This window comes from Giraffa tippelskirchi, chromosome 5 (genome assembly GCF_054371585.1).
Source record: "Giraffa tippelskirchi isolate mGirTip1 chromosome 5, T2T-mGirTip1v1.2.pri, whole genome shotgun sequence".
In the NCBI taxonomy this organism is placed as follows: domain Eukaryota; kingdom Metazoa; phylum Chordata; class Mammalia; order Artiodactyla; family Giraffidae; genus Giraffa; species Giraffa tippelskirchi.
The window spans coordinates 35,533,652-35,549,994 of NC_137279.1; the positions used below are offsets into that span (position 1 = coordinate 35,533,652).

Here is a 16,343-nt window from a genome sequence, read left to right on the forward strand (position 1 = left end):
TTTTTCTCTTCCAAGATGCCACCCAGAACATCACATGACGTTTCATTGTCAGGTCACCTTAGGCTGCTCTTGGCTGGGACATTTTCTCCAATTTTCCTTGTCTTGGATAATCTTGATGGTTTTGAAGAGGAAAGGCCAGGTAATTTTTAGACTGTTTCCTTATTTGGGTTTGCATGGGTTTGTTTTTTTTTTATGTGTATGTGTGTGTTTCCCTCATGACTAGACTGGTACTTATCAGCTCTTCGTAGGAAGACCACAGAACAAAGTGTCATTCTCACCATATCACACCAAGGGTGCCTGCTGTCAACATACTTATCGCTGACGATGGGGACCTTGGTCAGCCGGCCGAGGTGGTGGCTGCCAGGTGTGTCCACTGGAAAGTCCCTCTTTGTCCCCCTTCCACTATGTCCTCTTTGGAAGAAGTCAACAAGCCTACACTGAAGGGATGATGACTTAAGCTCCTCCTCCGTGAGGGCTGGTGAAGTTTCTTCCTAAATTATCTCATTTGTGCGGAAGATTGGTCTAGTCTCCCTTGTTTATTTATTTATTCAATCATTTATATCAGTCTGGACTCACAGATATTTATTTTATACCTTGGGTTTTATTTTTTTTTTGGTCATTCACTTAAAAATAATTTATTAAGTTAAATATAATGACAACTCTTATGATAGTAAAGATGAATAAATATTATCTCTGGGGGACTTCCCTGGTGGTCCAGGGGCTAATTCTCCATGCTCCCAATGCCGGGGGCCTGGGTTGGATCCCTGGTCAGTGAACTAGATCCCAGATACCACAACTAAGACCCAGTGTAGCAAAACAAATAACATTTTTTTTAAAAGATCTCTGTATTCAAAGAATTTAAATTCTCAAAAAAATTAAATTCTCAAACTTTCCTGCTTATTGTGATTAGTCATAAAATTACTTTTCTAATTTCTATTCCCAGATTAATTTTTGTAGATGTATTCATTTGTTTCTTAGAAGTTTACGGCTGTATCAGTAGCATGGGAGATATGAATTAAACTTTTAAGGTGGCAACCCTCCAGGCAAATGATTGTACCCCTGCAGGAGAGTTCCTTGAGGGCTATGGTCTCATGGCTGATTATTAGCATCCTATAATATATCCGTAGAGGAAAAGTTGGGTACAGATCTTGTACCTTTGGTTCTAATCCAATACTACTTTATTTGGTTGCTCAAACTGTCCCCTCATTGGCCACTGGAAACAGACTGGCCCCATCACTGTGGTGTTTTGTTTTGTTGTTTTGTGGTGTTCTTTTCTTTCCGGCACTGTAAGACGCTCCAGGCTCATCTTGTCTATTTCCTGCCCCCATCAAAGAATCAGCCATTTCTCCAAAGAGCCTTGGTTCCTTTTATCAAGGACTGTGGGATTAAAGACCCAGATCTGGGTGCTGAGTGTGTGCTCATTGCTTCCTGGGGGTTAAAGTTTCTACAACTTAAGAGCTGGCAGAGCAAGAAAGTGTATAAGCACATATTGTAGACTTTTAAACATGTAAATCACAGCCCACTCCCCCCAGCCCAGCTTAGAGCCCTCCCTCTGCTTCTCATCACTCTTTCAGCCAAAGCCCAAATCCCCCGCTGCCCCTCCCAGATCCCCCGCTTTGCTGTACACAACTATCTCACCTCCAGCCTCCCTGGCCTCCTTCCTGGTCTTCCAGCATGTTGTTGCTTCCGCTGGCAGTTCCCTCTGCTGGGAACGCTCTTCCTTCAGACAGAGTTTCCCTGGTGGCTCAGCCAGTAAAGAATCAACTTCCAATGCAGGAGACACAGGAGACCTGCGTTCTATCTCTGGGAGACCTACGTTCTATCCCTGGGTCGGGAAGATCCCCTGGAAGAGGGTATGGCAACCCACTCCAGTATTCTTGCCTGGAAAATCCCAAGGACAGAGGAGCCTGGTGGGCTACAGTCCATGGGGTTGCACAGAGTCGGACACAACTGAGCACCGACTGAACAGGGCTCTTCCTTCTCCTTATTCAGATCCCCCCTCTGCTGGAAGGTCCTGACCTCCAGTATCCCCTCCCCAACCCCTCTCCCCTCCTAACCAGCTGAATATTTCTTTGCAGCATTTACTACTTCAGGACACTGTATCCTATTTTCATTCTTCATAGTTTCTCTTCTCACTGGCATGTAAGCCCCAGAAGGGCGGGTCTCTGGCTCACACAGTGCTGTCTCCCAAAGCCCAGAACTTGCCAAATGAATCACTGTTGCAAAGCCTGGGTCACCCACAGTGTATGGAGAATCAGGCTTGAATCTAGCCTCATGACCCCAAACCGTGCTGCTCCCCACCATCCCCTTTCCACATTTCCCCCAGACCTTGGAATAGGAAAAGCTGGTGGCTCAGATGGTAAAGAATCTGCAATGCAAGAGACACAGGACACTCGGGTTCCATCCCTGGGTTGGGAAGATCCCCTGGAGAAGGGAGTGGCAACCCACTCCAGTATTCTTGACTGGGAAATCCCATGGATAGAGGAGCCTGGAAGGCTACAGTCTATTGAAGTCCATGGGGTTTCAAAGAGTTGGACACGACTGAGCAACTGACACTTAGAGGATTTTTTTAAAGTCACCCACTATTTCTGGGACTTCCTTGGTGGTCCAGTGGTTAGGAATCTGCCTTGCAACGCAGGGGATGCAGGTTCAATTCCTGGTTGGGGAACTAAGATCCCACATGCCGCAGAGGAGCTAAGCCCAAGTGCCACAGCTAAAGAGTCCTGTATGCCACCAGGAAAACTCCTGCATGGTGCATCAAAGATGCTGCGTGCTGCAACTAAGACCCAATGCAGCTAAATAAAGAAATAAAGCCAACTGCTCTTTCTGAAATATTGACTGTGCCAGGACAGAACCACCCACTCAGGGAGCCCTTCCCAGCGCAGGGTCAGAAGGTACCAAATTGACTACCCCAAAGTTGCACGGCTGGGATTTGAACCCAGGCAGCCTGGGTTTTGAGTGTATTTTACAAAAAAAGATAACTTGATTTCTGTTTGGAGATCCCATCCAGGTGGGCACAAAAACTCATTCTCCGTCAGTTAAGCCTTGGCCCCACAGGTTCACCCAGGCCACCTCTGAGTTTTTTTACCTGAGTCTTTCTGGCTTCCCTGATAGCTCAGTTGGTAAAGAATCCATCTGCAGTGCAGGAGACCCTGGTTCAATTTCTGGGTCAGGAAGATCCGCTGGAAAAGGGATAGGCTACCCACGCCAGTATTCTTGGGCTTCCCTTGTGGCTCAGCTGGTAAAGAATCTGCCTGCAATGTGGGAGACCTGGGTTCGATCCCTGGGTTAGGAAGATCCCCTGGAGAAGGGAAAGGCTACCCACCCCAGTATTCCGGCCTAGAGAATTCCATAGACTATACAGTCCATGGGATCGCAAAGAGTCAGACACGACTGAGTGACTTTCACTTCACTTTCACTTTCTGGACCCTGAAGTCTTCTTTGACCTCAGATTTAAGTTGTTGTTCAGATGCTAAGTCCTGTCCAAATCTTTGCAACCCCATGAACTGCAGCACGCCAGGCTTCCCTATCGTTTGCTATCTCCCTGAGTTTGCTCAAACTCATGTTCATTGTGTTGGTGATGCCATCCAACCACCTCATCTTCTGCGGCCCCCTTCTCCTCCTGCCTTCAATCTTTCCCAGCATCAGGGTCTTTTCCAATGAGTTGGCTCTTCGCATCAGATGGCCAAAGTACTAGAGCTTCAGCTTCAGCATCAGTCCTTCCAATAAATGTTCAGGGTTGATTTCCTTTAGGATTGACTGGTTTGATCTCTTTGCAGTCCAAGGGACTCTCAAGAGACAACGAAGGCACCAGGCATGTCGTCAGGCTATGTGGAGCGACTGAAGGGCAGGTCTCTGCTAGTCAGAGCGTGACAAAACGTGGTCCGTTGGAGAAGGGAGTGGCAAACCATTTCAGTATTCTTACCTTGAGAACCCCAAGAACACAATGAGATGAAGTGCAAGGGCACAAACCATCCACCTTTGGGGGTGACCTCTGTGTCATTCCTCAGATAGCAGGCACAGCCTGGAGCCCAGACTTCTCTTCTCCTTCCCACCTGACTGCCTCCCTGCACTGGCTGGAGTCTGTGTCCTCAAAAGTCAGACTTTGCAGGGGCTTCCCTGGTGGTCCATTGGCTAAGACTTGGCGTTCCCAAGGCAGGGAGCCTGGGTTCAATCCCTGGGCCTAATCCTAACCCTAGATCCCACGTGCTTCAACTAAGACCCAGCACAGCCAAATAAATAAATATATTTTTAAAGAAGTCAGACTTTCCAGGAATCAAGTCTGACCTTGGCCTAGTTCTCTACTCATTTGTGGTGCCCTTGAATCACTACCACCATTGTGCTATTGTCTGCAGAAAGTAGCAGCTTTCCAGTTGTGCTGACTGGGAACCGCAGTGAGAATACATCTTATAGTTTGGCTTAATGCACGCTCACACACACCAATCAACGAGACACAAAGCCTTAGGCAGGGATATCACCCTTACTATGTGGAATATAATCAGATAGATTGTATTTATTTATTTATTTTTGATTGTGCTGCATCTTCATTACTGCTCAGGCTTTTCTCTAGTTGCGGCGAGCAGGGCCTACTCTCTAGTTCCAGTGCATGGGCTTCTCCTTGTGGTGGCTTCTTTTGTTGTGGAGCACAGACTCAAGGGTGCAAGGGCTTCAGTAGTTGCAGCACATGGGCTCAGTAGTTGTGGCTTAGTTGCTTCAAGGCCGGCATGTGAGACCTTCCTGGATAAGGGATTGAACCCGTGTCTCCTGCAACAGTGGGCAGATTCTTTACCATTGAGCCACCAGGAAGCTCTATTCTGTTTCATTTCAACCTGCTGAATGGATTCCCAGTACATTACCATGTTAGTATGTCACAACCTGAGGTTGCTGCTTTTGAAAAATACTGCCCTAGAGAAGAAACATTCAGTTCCACAAAGTACAAAGATTCTGTTTGGAATGACTCAACAACTAACATTTTCTTGGGGTTCACTCTGTGTCGGGTACTCATAGCATTTTATGTGTATTAACCTAACAACAGTTCTCAATGTTGGAAGCCATTATCAGCATCCTTGTTTTTCAGATGAGGAAACGGAGGCACAGAGAGGTTAAGTCACTCATCTGAGGTCACACAGCTCCACAGGGGCAGTGCCAGGCACTTTGGCTGCAGGGAAGGTGCTCTTAATTGTGAATCTTCACCACGCTTTCCTTCACCACACCCGGGCAAATGGGCAAGGGTTTGAGTTGGATAATTTTACTCTGCCTGGAAGGAAAGGCCTCTCAGCAAAGTGGACTTTGTGCCAAGACAGGTCATGGAGGTGAGTATCCAGATCCCCTCATGGAGGTGCTGAGGAAGTGGGCTCCTCACTTGTACCCCTGCAGTTAGGTGTTCAACTTGGCTCTGGCTGCCCTGAGTTAACCCTGCTTGTGAGCATGTGTGGGTGGCGGTGGTAAGTGCTCAAGGTTGAACAGAGCAAAGATGCTCACTGCATCTGTGAGAAACCACGGAGGCTGGATGGCTGCTACAGGGGAAGTTCTGCAGGAAGAGGGTAGCAGGCTCAGAAGGAAAGAGGTCTGGAGAGCTGTGCGTGCCCCTCTGAGTGCCCCCCGGGAGGCCTCCCATCCATGTTCTCCACTGACCGGCTCCCCTCAATACCTGAGATCTCCCTTCCCTTCCATAAAATGGGGCCAGAGGATTTCCCAGTCAGGAGGCCACGTGAGTAACACGTGTTGCTTTCCTTACAGCCCAGGCGCCACTTTTCTTCTAGGACTGCTATAAATAAATGCTCCACCATAGCTGGTCCATTTTACTTACGATTCAAAAGGAACTTGAAGTAGCTTCCTCCAAAACACACATGACAACAGTTAAAAATAAAGTGAGAGAGAGAGATCAGAAACTGTAGAGGGGAAGGCAGAAGTCTACCGGGAACTTGAGGGGCAGTGTACTTGATGCTTCAGTTAGCCTGAGCTTCCTGGTACCTCAGTCAAAAGAGGGGGGATAAGTCCTATAGTTTGGTTTCCAAAATGAAGTGCATTGGGTTACAGGAAAGTGAAACTTGGTCTCAGACTGGGACATAAACAGTGTGGCATGGGCAAAGAATGGAGGATCTGAAAGCAGACACTGAGTGTGTGGCCCCTCAAAATGATTCAACCTTCCTGAGTCTCAGTTTTCTTATCTATTAAGTGGGCATGATAAGATTTTTCTTGGGAGTCTATTGTTGAGATCAGAGATAACAATTTGTGAAGGGCATCTGAACACTTGGCAGGCCTCCCATCTTGCATATTACAAAGCGTGATTTGACTGATTGTCAGCAAATACATAGGGCTTTCCTGAGAGCAGTTCAAGTAATAAAGAATCTGCTTGCAATGCAGGAGAAGCAAGAGACACAGATTCGGTCCCTGGGTGGGAAAGATTCCTTGGAAAAGGCCATGGCAACTCACTCCTGTATTCTTGCCATGAAGAATCCCATGGACAGAGAAGCCTGGTGGGTTAAAGTCCATGGGGTCGCAAAGAGTCAGACATGACTGAAGCAACTTAGCATGCACACACAGAAAATACATATTCAACAAAGTGTTCTTTTGGATGATGCAAAACCATTCCTCACCTGACTGTTTCTTACAACCAGCTCTGGAAATTATCGACTAGTGTTTAAATTGCATACAGGCAAAATCGGGGTTGGGACAAGTGTTCGGAAACATCAGAACTTGCCATCAGATTTTTCTCTCTGAAATGTCCATTTCTCTTCTGGCTTTTGACAGCCCTGGAGTGGTCCTGGCCTGGTGTAGGAGTGAGGTTGTGAGCCTCAGGTGTTTCACTGGGAAGGATGTATACTCCTGGGAACAGACCCAGCATTCTCACCCATAGGGACCTGTGGTCTCTCCTGGCTCCTTCACAGGTATCCAGCTGAGAGACCAGGCCCTGCAGCACAAAGTAAGAAAACGCGGACAACTTAGTAACCCATTCATCTTGCCCAAATTCTCTCCCATTTCCTGGCTGAACACAGAACTGCCTGCCCTTCCAATGTTGTAGCCAGTGCTGGGCCCAAGTTGGCCCTGCAGGTGGACAGGGGATCTCTTGGGTAGAAGGAACACCTCTCCAAGCCTCAGTGTCTTCTTCTGTTCAAGGAAAGCAAACAGGTGCTTTCTTTCCCAGGCTGGGTTGGGGAGGGTCCTTTAATTCATTGGACAAAGATATTGACTGGCTCATCACCCATCACATGCTGGAAGGATCTGAAGCCACTGTAGTAATCTTGGGGGGCACTGACCCATGCTCTTGACCCATCCAAGCCCACAGGCCACTGCTTTCCTTCCAAGACTGAGCGCAGTGGGACTCTGAGCTCCAAGCCCCGCCCCACTTACCCACCCTCCTGCCCAGTCCCCTGCACTTGGCCTTGGGGCCCCCCTGGGTGCCTCCAGCTTTCCTCCCTCCAAAGCTGAAATCCTTTGGTGTGTGCATGTGAAAGGTGTGGGGCTTTTATGAGCTCTTAGGACCTTGATTTGATTGTTTTCTTTAATAAATAAAAACTGTCGACTTAAAAAAAATAGTCACAACCTTAAAGTCAAGAGTTATGTTTTATCTGGTGGGAATTTTTAAGATGTCAAGCCTCGGAGACAGCATCGCAAGTAACCCTGAGAGAACTGCTACTGATAAAGTGGTGGTGGGGAGGCGGAGGAGTCAGATTATATAGAAATTTACAACAAGGGGCAAATAGTCTGAACATCAAAAGATTATTATTAATTATGAAAAACCAGATATCTCAAGTTAAGGAATTTAGCGCTTTTCTGTGTATGGAGAGATGCAAGAGCCTGGGCTTGCTGAAATTGTTCCTTTCATATACATCTCAGCTAGAGGGGCCAGAATCCTGCGTTTTTTCACATGCCCATGTCCCCCCCACCAACACCCCCAGCTCCTCAGCGCTGGTCAATGGGAGCTTCATCCTTCTTCCTGGGCGCCCTCCGGGCTCAGAAATTCACATTTGGAGGGCAGGAATCGCTGATGGCTGTGACATCTTTGTGTGTTGCCACGGCAGGAAACACTCCATTTCTGGATACAGACATAAACTTGTTTTGAAGAAGGGCAAGGTGTAGCTTCTAGAGGCACCTGGCTGACGCCCCTCCAGCCCGAGACGGAGGCGGGCAGGAGAGGCGGGCGGAGAGTTAGAAGAAGCGGCAGGAGGACCTGCTGTTTTTCCTGTTGCAAGTAAAAAGGAAACAAAGTGGGAAGTGGAGTGTGCGGGCTGTCAGCAGGCGGGGCGCCCCCACCGCGCCCCGCCTCCCTCCCTCGAGGCTCACTCGCGCCCAGCGCCGGAGCTCCCAGCGGCTGCCAGCTGCGCCGGGACGGGTAAGCGCTCTCCTCCGGCTGCGTCTGGGAAGTGGGGGAGAGGACCGGGTCCAGGGACTTCGGGGGACTTAGGGGAACCTCGACGAGACGGGGGACCGGCTTGCGGACATCTCCCGGCGCGAACAGCTGGTGCACCCCGATCCTGCGTCTAGCGAGCCGGGCGAGGGGGCGCCCCCTGGAACTTGGGCCAAGGCTGTGCGCGGGATCGGGGCGGTCCCCGGAGCGTCCGCCGAGAGAGGGGTGCACACAGCTCCCGTGCGCGGGGACTGCATGCCCTGCGGAGCGGGACCGGGGAGCTCCCGGGCTGGAGGCGCTTCCGCGGCGGGGCAGCCTCGACTCGTATGCACCAGCCGAGCCCAGGGGAGGACAGCGCTTAGCCGCGTGCGCCCTGCCCCGGGGGCTGGCGAGCGGGATCCCGGGCGCCCGGGCTATGCCGCGGGGTGCAGGCTACGTTCCCTACGGCGGTGCCGCCTCCCCCCACCCCCGCCCCAAGCTCCCGTCGAGCAGTGGGGAGAGGGGTGCACACACCTCCCCTGTGCCCTGGCCCGGCGCGCCCTCCCCAACCCCGGAGAGCGGGACCCGCGGCTGAATAGAGGCCGGGGAAGGCGTTGCCGGGCGCTTGGACTTGCGGCGGGTTCCTCTCCCGCCGACCCCGGCGGGGCTCGGGCCTCCGGCGCCGGTCACTGCGTGTTTACTGCAGCGGCGCGGCGAGACCAGCCCCCGGATCTGCAGCTGGGTCCGGGTTACGGCGGCAAAACCGCCTTCAGCTTTGCATTTCCGGACTCTTTTTTTTTTCTTTCTTTCTTCTTTTTAATACTCTTACCCGTAATTCAGCCTGAATGAGGCTGCTGCTGCTGCTTTTTTTTTTTTTCATCGCGTTTCCTCTTTTTATTTAGGGTCCGTCCTGTGCACCCCCTTCTCTGAGATCGAGGAGCGAGGAACCGGGGGAAATTTTGGGGGGACCAGGCCGTGGGGGCGGGGGCACTGCTTTGCCGTCTGCGCCCTGAGCCCTGCTCCGGTGGGGAGATGGAGAGCCAGGAGAGGACTGATAGGAGGCGCTTCAGGAGGGGAAGCGAGTGGGGATGGGATTTCCGGGGTCGGAGTTGGGGGCGCCGTGGGACAGCCCGTGCAGGCGGCCCACGTACCAGGTTCAAGCGCAGCACCCTTGGGATCTGTCCACTTTGCATATGGAGCGCTCTGGAGCTGTCGGATGATTGGGCAGCTTTCATTTCGTTCAGGTGTCCTCAGGAAGGAGGGCGCTGTGGGTCTCGAACCCCACCGGACCATCAAGTGGGGCTTCTTTCCCCCGCGGCTCCTGCAGAAGCCCCAACAGACGCCACCCCCAGAAATGTCCTGCACGCACGGTCACGCGTGTGTGAGGTGTGTGCCTTGGGGCAGGGAGCGGCTTCCTTTCCCAGGAATCTCCCCGGGAAAGGTTCAATGCTCCAGAGGGACTTTGAAACCGAGGACTAATCCCACTGCTCACTTCCAGAGGGTCTGCACACCCACCGCTGGCGTGTCTGAGTGCCTCAGTGTTCCTCTCAAGTGAATGGTGCCATGGGGTTTTTTACATGTATCTTCAGTTAAACATAGGCGCTGAATGAGGGCTCCATTTGCCCTGGAGGAAACCAAGGCTCAGCACAGTGAAAACTTGCTGACCCACACGTTTACAACTAGCTGATCCAGAATCCTGGTTCCTTTGGAGGCCAAAGCATTTAGTCATCTGATAGTGTTGCTGCTTGCAGATGAAGAAGAATATATGTCACCTAACAGTTTGCTTAGTGTTCGGACCAGGGACGTGGGGTGTCCATTCAGAGCCATAGAGTCTAAGGTACCCACCTGGATGCTCTCCTGTAAAACCCTGCTACCTTTACCCACCAGGTTTGAGGGGCATAAGTGGGGGTGAAGATTCTTCTGATTTAGGAGGCTGCCAGTAAACACAAGGAGAGCAGAATAGAGCTTTCTCTTCTGTTCTCCCTAGAGCAGAAATCGCCAACCGCTTCACATTCCCATACCCTGCTGTGGCTTAATGTCTCGGTGGTGGGATTCTGTCCATTCTGGCTCAGGAGGGCACTGACTAGCACATGCTGAGGTTCATTCTCTTCTGGTGCTTTCAGCAAAGTAGTGGAAAACACCCGGGGTGTAGGGGTGGGGTGGGAGGATGAGTATACTCTTAAAACCTAGTTGGCAGTTGCCAGCTCTAAAGACAAGCCAAACTTACTTCCCCTCACCTCTTCACCCACCTTTAGAAACAATGCCGCCAATACAGATGTTTCTGGAATTAGGGCAACTGCTCCAAAGGTCCTTCTGGCCACGCTGATGTCCCTTTCCGGTGGGACAAGCTGCATTTTTGCTGCTTTGGTCTTTACCCAGGAAGGACGGGTAAAGTACATCTTTGAATGATCCTTGGGGTTCCATTCTTTCTCTTGCTTTATTACGGATCCCCCTGGGGGCCAAGGCTAAAAACAAGGCAGGCTGGCAGGGAGAGTACCAGCTCCTGGGGGTGCTTACAAGGCAAGACAATCCATACATAGAGACCAGCCTCAGACCTGGTTAGCTTTGCTTTTGTGCCTATGTCAAGGGAGATTATGGGGTGGGGTGAGAATGAGGGAGTATGAGGGGTCAGTTCCTGCTTCACCTTGTTTTTCTTCAATTGCACAGTTAAAGGGAGAAGTGAATATGCAACTTATGAAGCAATTCCCCTTTGGCTAGCTTATTTTTCAAAACCATTTTTGTTTAGAGAGCGCCTCCCTCCCTCCAGCTGCTTCTGTGGGTCTGACGGTGGGGCTTGGTGTCCCACCAAGTGTTTCCTTACTGTGGGACCTCAGAAGAGCTCTTTCCGCCACTCTCCAGGGGACAAACACTTTTCCCAGCCGATCGGTTGGAGGGCCAGGACTGGAGGGCAAGGCTCCTGGGAGGGTCAGTGCCCCGCTGCCCCCGGGTCAGAGTCAAGACGCATGTGGTAATTAGCCTCCAGCCCATAGAGGGTGGTGGGAGCCTGACTGATTTGGGAGAGAGGAAAACATCTTCATTTTGGGGCCACTGCTGGTGTTTCATAAATGACAAAGGTTGCAAAACTCCTCCTCTCTCCCTGCAGTTAATGCTAAAACTGAATTTTCTTCAACTTGGTTGATGGAAATCCCCTGCAATCATATCAGAAATGCTGCCAGTTTCAAGATGGGGAAAAAAAACAATAAAAAAACTGGGGAACCTCTCTCTTCACTCTTTTCCATGCATACAAATACTGACTTGCTTTGGGTCATTCCAAAATCTGGCTCCCTCTCCCTTCCCTGGAGGCCCGTGCAGCCCCTGGGGCCTGAGGTTGGTGCTGCACTGGCTTGGCTTGTAGAACTCTCCACTCCTCTCCATCAGAGGTGGTGACCTGACCCACCTCAGAGAACGGCTCTTGGGGCTTCTCCTGGAAATAGGTGCTTTCCAAGGCTGCTTACTTTCTGAGCCGAGAGGGCGAGTCCTCAGAGTGATGGGTGTGTCTGTTCCTAAAGTGGTATTTCAGTTCACTTGTGTTTCACTCACTTTGGGGGAAATTACTTTTTCCACTTAGAGGAAATGCCAGGAACGTGACAGTGGGTGGGGATGGGGGGAAGGGCGATTGGAGAGCTGCAGAAAGGGAGTGAGCTGCCTGAGTTGGATTTTACTGTCTTGGAGGGATGCCGTATTCGTTTCCTGTGGCTGTCAATAACAAATTCTTACAGTTTTTGTGGCTTAAAACAACACAAATATATTCCCTCACAGTTCTGGAGCCCAGAAGTTCAAAATCAAGGTGTCTAGTCCTACAGACACCCCTCCCTCTCTCCAGGGACATAGGGAAGCCTCCCCCCCTGCTTCTTCCAGCTTCTTAGGGCTCCAGCTGTTTTTGGCTTGTGGCAGCATCATCTGATCTCTGCCCCTGTGTTCACACGGCTCCTCCTGTCTGTCTTCTCCTCTTGTGTCTCTTAGAGGGACAGCTGTCATTGGATTTGGGGTCCACCCGGACAATCCAGGATGAATTCATCTCAGGGCCCTTAATTACATCAGCAAAGACCCTTTCTGCACAAAGTTAATTTTCCAAATAATTCATAGGTTCTGGGGATGAAGGCAGACATATCTTTCAGGGGCCACCATTCAGCCTACTACAGAAGGATGGGAGTGTGTTTCTTTGGTACTTTCTGGGGAAGAAAAGTACTATCTTTGGAGTCAGTCAGACTCGATTTTAATCCCAACCATTTAAAAAAAAATATTTTTTTTGATGTGGACCATTTTTAAAGCCTTTACTGAATTTGTTACAGTGTTGCTTCTGTTTTATGTTTTGGTTTTTGGACCTAGAAGCATGTGGGATCTTAGCTCCCCTACCAAGGATTGAACCCACACCCCTGCTTTGGAAGGCAAAGTCCCAACCCCTGGACCTCCAGGGAAGTCCCTCCCAACCACTAGGCAAATCACGGAACCCTCGCAAGCCTCAGAGTCCCCAGTTTTAACAACACTGGAATAGCAATTTTATCGCCAGTCTTGAACATTTCATATAGTCATGTGTAAAGTGCCAAGCACACTTTTAGGTCTGTAAAAGAGCTGATGTGTACAGGGTGTGTCGAACGTCTTGTGGGATTTTAGTTCCACAACCAGGGACGGAACCTGGGCCCGCAGAAGTGAAAGTGTGGAGTCCTAACCACTGGACAGCCAGGGAATTCCCACTTTTCCATTTTTTAATGTGCATTTTTAATTGTGACCAGTGTGCTGTGTGCTTAGTCTCTCAGTCATGCCCGATTCTTTGCAGCCCCATGGACTGCCAGGCTCCTCTATCTATGTGGATTCTCCAGCAAGGATATTGGAGTGGGTTGCCTTGCCCTCCTCCAGGGGATCTTCCCAACCCAGGGATCAAACCCTACATTAGGCATATGCTTTTTTACTTTAACTTTTATGTTTTAATTGTGGTAAGATATACAAAAAATTTACCATTTAGATCATTTTGTCAAGTGCATTTCATTCTGTGGCACTTAGTACATTCACATTGTCACCAACTATCACTACTGTCCATCTCCAGAATTTTTTTGTCTTGCAAAATTGAAACTCTTTACCCATTAAACCTTAAGGCTCTGTACGCCTCTCCCCATCTCAGCCCTTGGCAACCACCATTCAACTTTCTGTCTCAGAATTTGACTACTCTCGGTACCTGATATAAATGGAATCACACAGTATTTGTCCTTTTGTGACTGGCTCATTTCACTCAGCATCATGACCTCTGGGTTCATCTGTGTTGCAGCATGTGTCAGAACACCCACTCTCTTTTTAAGGACCGAATAATATTCTGTTGTACGGATGGACTGCATTTTGCTTATCCAGTCATCTGTCAATGGACACTTGGTTGCTTCCACTTTGGGGCTATTGTGAATAATGCTGCTATGAATGTGGATGTTCATAGATGTCTGTCTGGGTTCTTGCTTTGAATTCTTTTGCCTATATACCTAGAAGTGAAATTGCTGGATCATATGATAATTCTGTACTTAACTGTGTGAGGGGCAAATCATGTGCTTTTGTAATTTGCTTTTTTCACTTAACAGTGGCACGTTAGCATTCCACATCACTTCATCACCTGGTTATCCTTTTATTGGCAGGATAAATGTCCTAGTGCAGGGACATCATTACTTTCTCAGGCATCCTCCATTGTGGGACATTTATCTTGCTTCCAGGCACACACACACACACACACACACACACACACACACACACACTGCTTTTGAAGCACTGTAACAGATATTTTCAGGCATCTGAATTTTCCCATATTCAAGAATTATCATCAAAGGTATTGACCATTTTTATGGCTCTTGGAGCTAAATATTTTTCCAGGAAATATTGAATGAGTTTCTCCCAGTGATATAGAACAGTTTCATGATGGCATTTAATGATATTGGTAAAAAATGGTTTACTAATAGGCTTAAAAGGTAGTCATCTTAAATTTGTTTTTGTTTTATTTATTTATTTTGCTAATGAGGCTAAATAACTTTCTTTTTGGTTGTTAGCTGTAGGTATAGCATGAGGTTTGTTGCAGTATAACATAACAATTAAACCCTTGACCTCTAGAATTAGATGGAACTCTGGAATTTAAACTGTAGTTTCTCTACATTCCTGCTGTGTAACCTTGAGATTTCTTACCTTCTCTGATCCTCGGTTTCCTCTTCTGTTAAGTGACTCTAATAGGACTTGTTCTTAGTGTTGTCTTAAGGATTAAATGAGATAAACTAGAAAATGAACATCACCTATCATATAGTTTATACTCAGCCAGCCAGGCTCCTCTGTCCAAGGAATTCTCCAGGCAAGAAAACTAGATTGGGTTGCCATTCCCTTCTCCAGGGGATCTTCCCCACCCAGGGATCAAACCTGGTCTTCCATATTGCAGGCAGATTCTTTACCGTCTGAGCCACCAGGGAAGCCCAAGCCTACAGCACCTGATATTCCCAGGCAGTCTCCCATCCCAAGTTCTAATCAGGCCCAATCCTGCTTAGCTTCTGAGATCAGACAAGATCAGCTGCGTTTAGGGTGGTATGGCCATAGAAATGAGCTTCTCAGGTGGTGCAAGCGGTATAGAGCCCACGCACCCACCAACGCAGGAGAGATAAGAGATGTGGGTTTGATCCCTGGGTTGGGAAGATCCCCTGGAGAAGGGTAAGGAAACCCACTCCACTATTATTGTTATTATCATTATTTTATTTAACAAGTCTCCATTTACCCTCAAGATTAATCTTGTTACTACAAGGAGAGATGGTTTACCCTTAAGCCAAAGGGGTTTGGGTTAAGCATGGAGATCCATTTTTCTGCTATAAAGGTAGATGATCAACCCTTCTGTCAAAATGGACCTAGTCCCCAGCTATCTGCCTGGATCTGGGTGTGAGCCTCCCTGGGGCAAATGCATGAACCAATGCTTGCTGAGAGATCTGGCGGGACTGAGGGGCTGTAGGACCCTGTGCTCTAAGGTCCCGTCACCCCTGTAGCATGGAAATGAGGGTAAAGACTTACGAATGGTAGAGTCCAGAATTCATCTTGGTGATTGTTTCCATCCACATCCAGTCGCTCCTTCGTGCGGTTTGGTCCCGCAGGTGCAGGACCCTGGGGTGGCACCAGCGTGGGTTGCTGACCATGAAGCGGGCTTTTCCAGCCCTTTAGAGTAAAAAGTAAAGCTTCCCTAGTGGCACAGTGGTAAAGAAGCCTGCCAAAGTAGGAGATGCAAGAGACATGTGTTCGATCCCTGGGTGGGAAAGATCCCCTGGAGTAGGAAATGGCAACCCATTTCAGTCTTTGTGCATGAAAAATTCTATGGACAGAGGAACCTAGTGGGCTAGAGCCCACGGAGTCACAAAGACTCAGACACGACTGAGCACAGCACAGAGTAAAGTGGCGTCCAAGCTCCTCTCAAGCGGGTGTCAGGTAGCCTCAGGTGAGGGTAGTCCATCCAACACACAGCTTGTTTAAGCATGCATTTTCCTCTTTGCTGCCGACCTGTGTCTGAGGAGGAAATCAATAAAACCAGGGTCTTGATCTCAAATAGCTTCATGAGAAATTTATTCTAGTGGAAAAACCACCAAAAAACCCCCCAACTTTCCCTCTCACCTGTCCCTGTTAAAAAACTCCATTGAAAAACTTTTCTCATGTTCAGAGCCAATGAAAAGATGAGCAAAACCACACTCTTGTTTCTGGTGGTCCGTGGGTCCAAAAGCCAGCTCACTGGGTTATGAATCTTTTTTCCCTATTGTGTGGTGTGACGAATATTTGAATAAATATTCACCTACTGTCATTGGGAAACCAGTGATGAAGCGTGCTCTATTTTTAAATTAAGTGCAGCCCTGTGTCTTACATGAGGGAGCTTCATAAGATGTGTGAGGCTTCGTATTTCCAGTGGGAGGCACAATGTTTGAGAATGAGTAAAAAAACAGTCTAATGTTCGTGTCAAACACAAGAGCTTAGGAAGTAGATGGAAGTTGAGATCTTGGCTTTGATCCTAAATGCTTAGTGACCGTGA

General features: G+C 48.9%; 1 protein-coding gene and 1 pseudogene across 6 annotated transcripts in view; one reads left to right on the plus strand and one right to left on the minus strand.

The window, feature by feature from the left end:
• The first annotated feature begins 8,288 nt into the window (after window positions 1–8,288).
• PIK3CD (phosphatidylinositol-4,5-bisphosphate 3-kinase catalytic subunit delta) overlaps window positions 8,289–16,343 on the plus strand; it is a 61,612-nt gene continuing 53,557 nt past the window's right edge. For all 6 annotated transcript variants that reach the window (XR_014053397.1, XM_081489316.1, XM_081489325.1 and 3 more), the window contains exon 1: window positions 8,289–8,335. The gene's annotated coding sequence lies outside the window, so the exon portion shown is untranslated. The remainder of the gene's footprint in view (window positions 8,336–16,343) is intronic.
• Window positions 14,764–14,883, minus strand: LOC145508160 (5S ribosomal RNA; annotated as a pseudogene).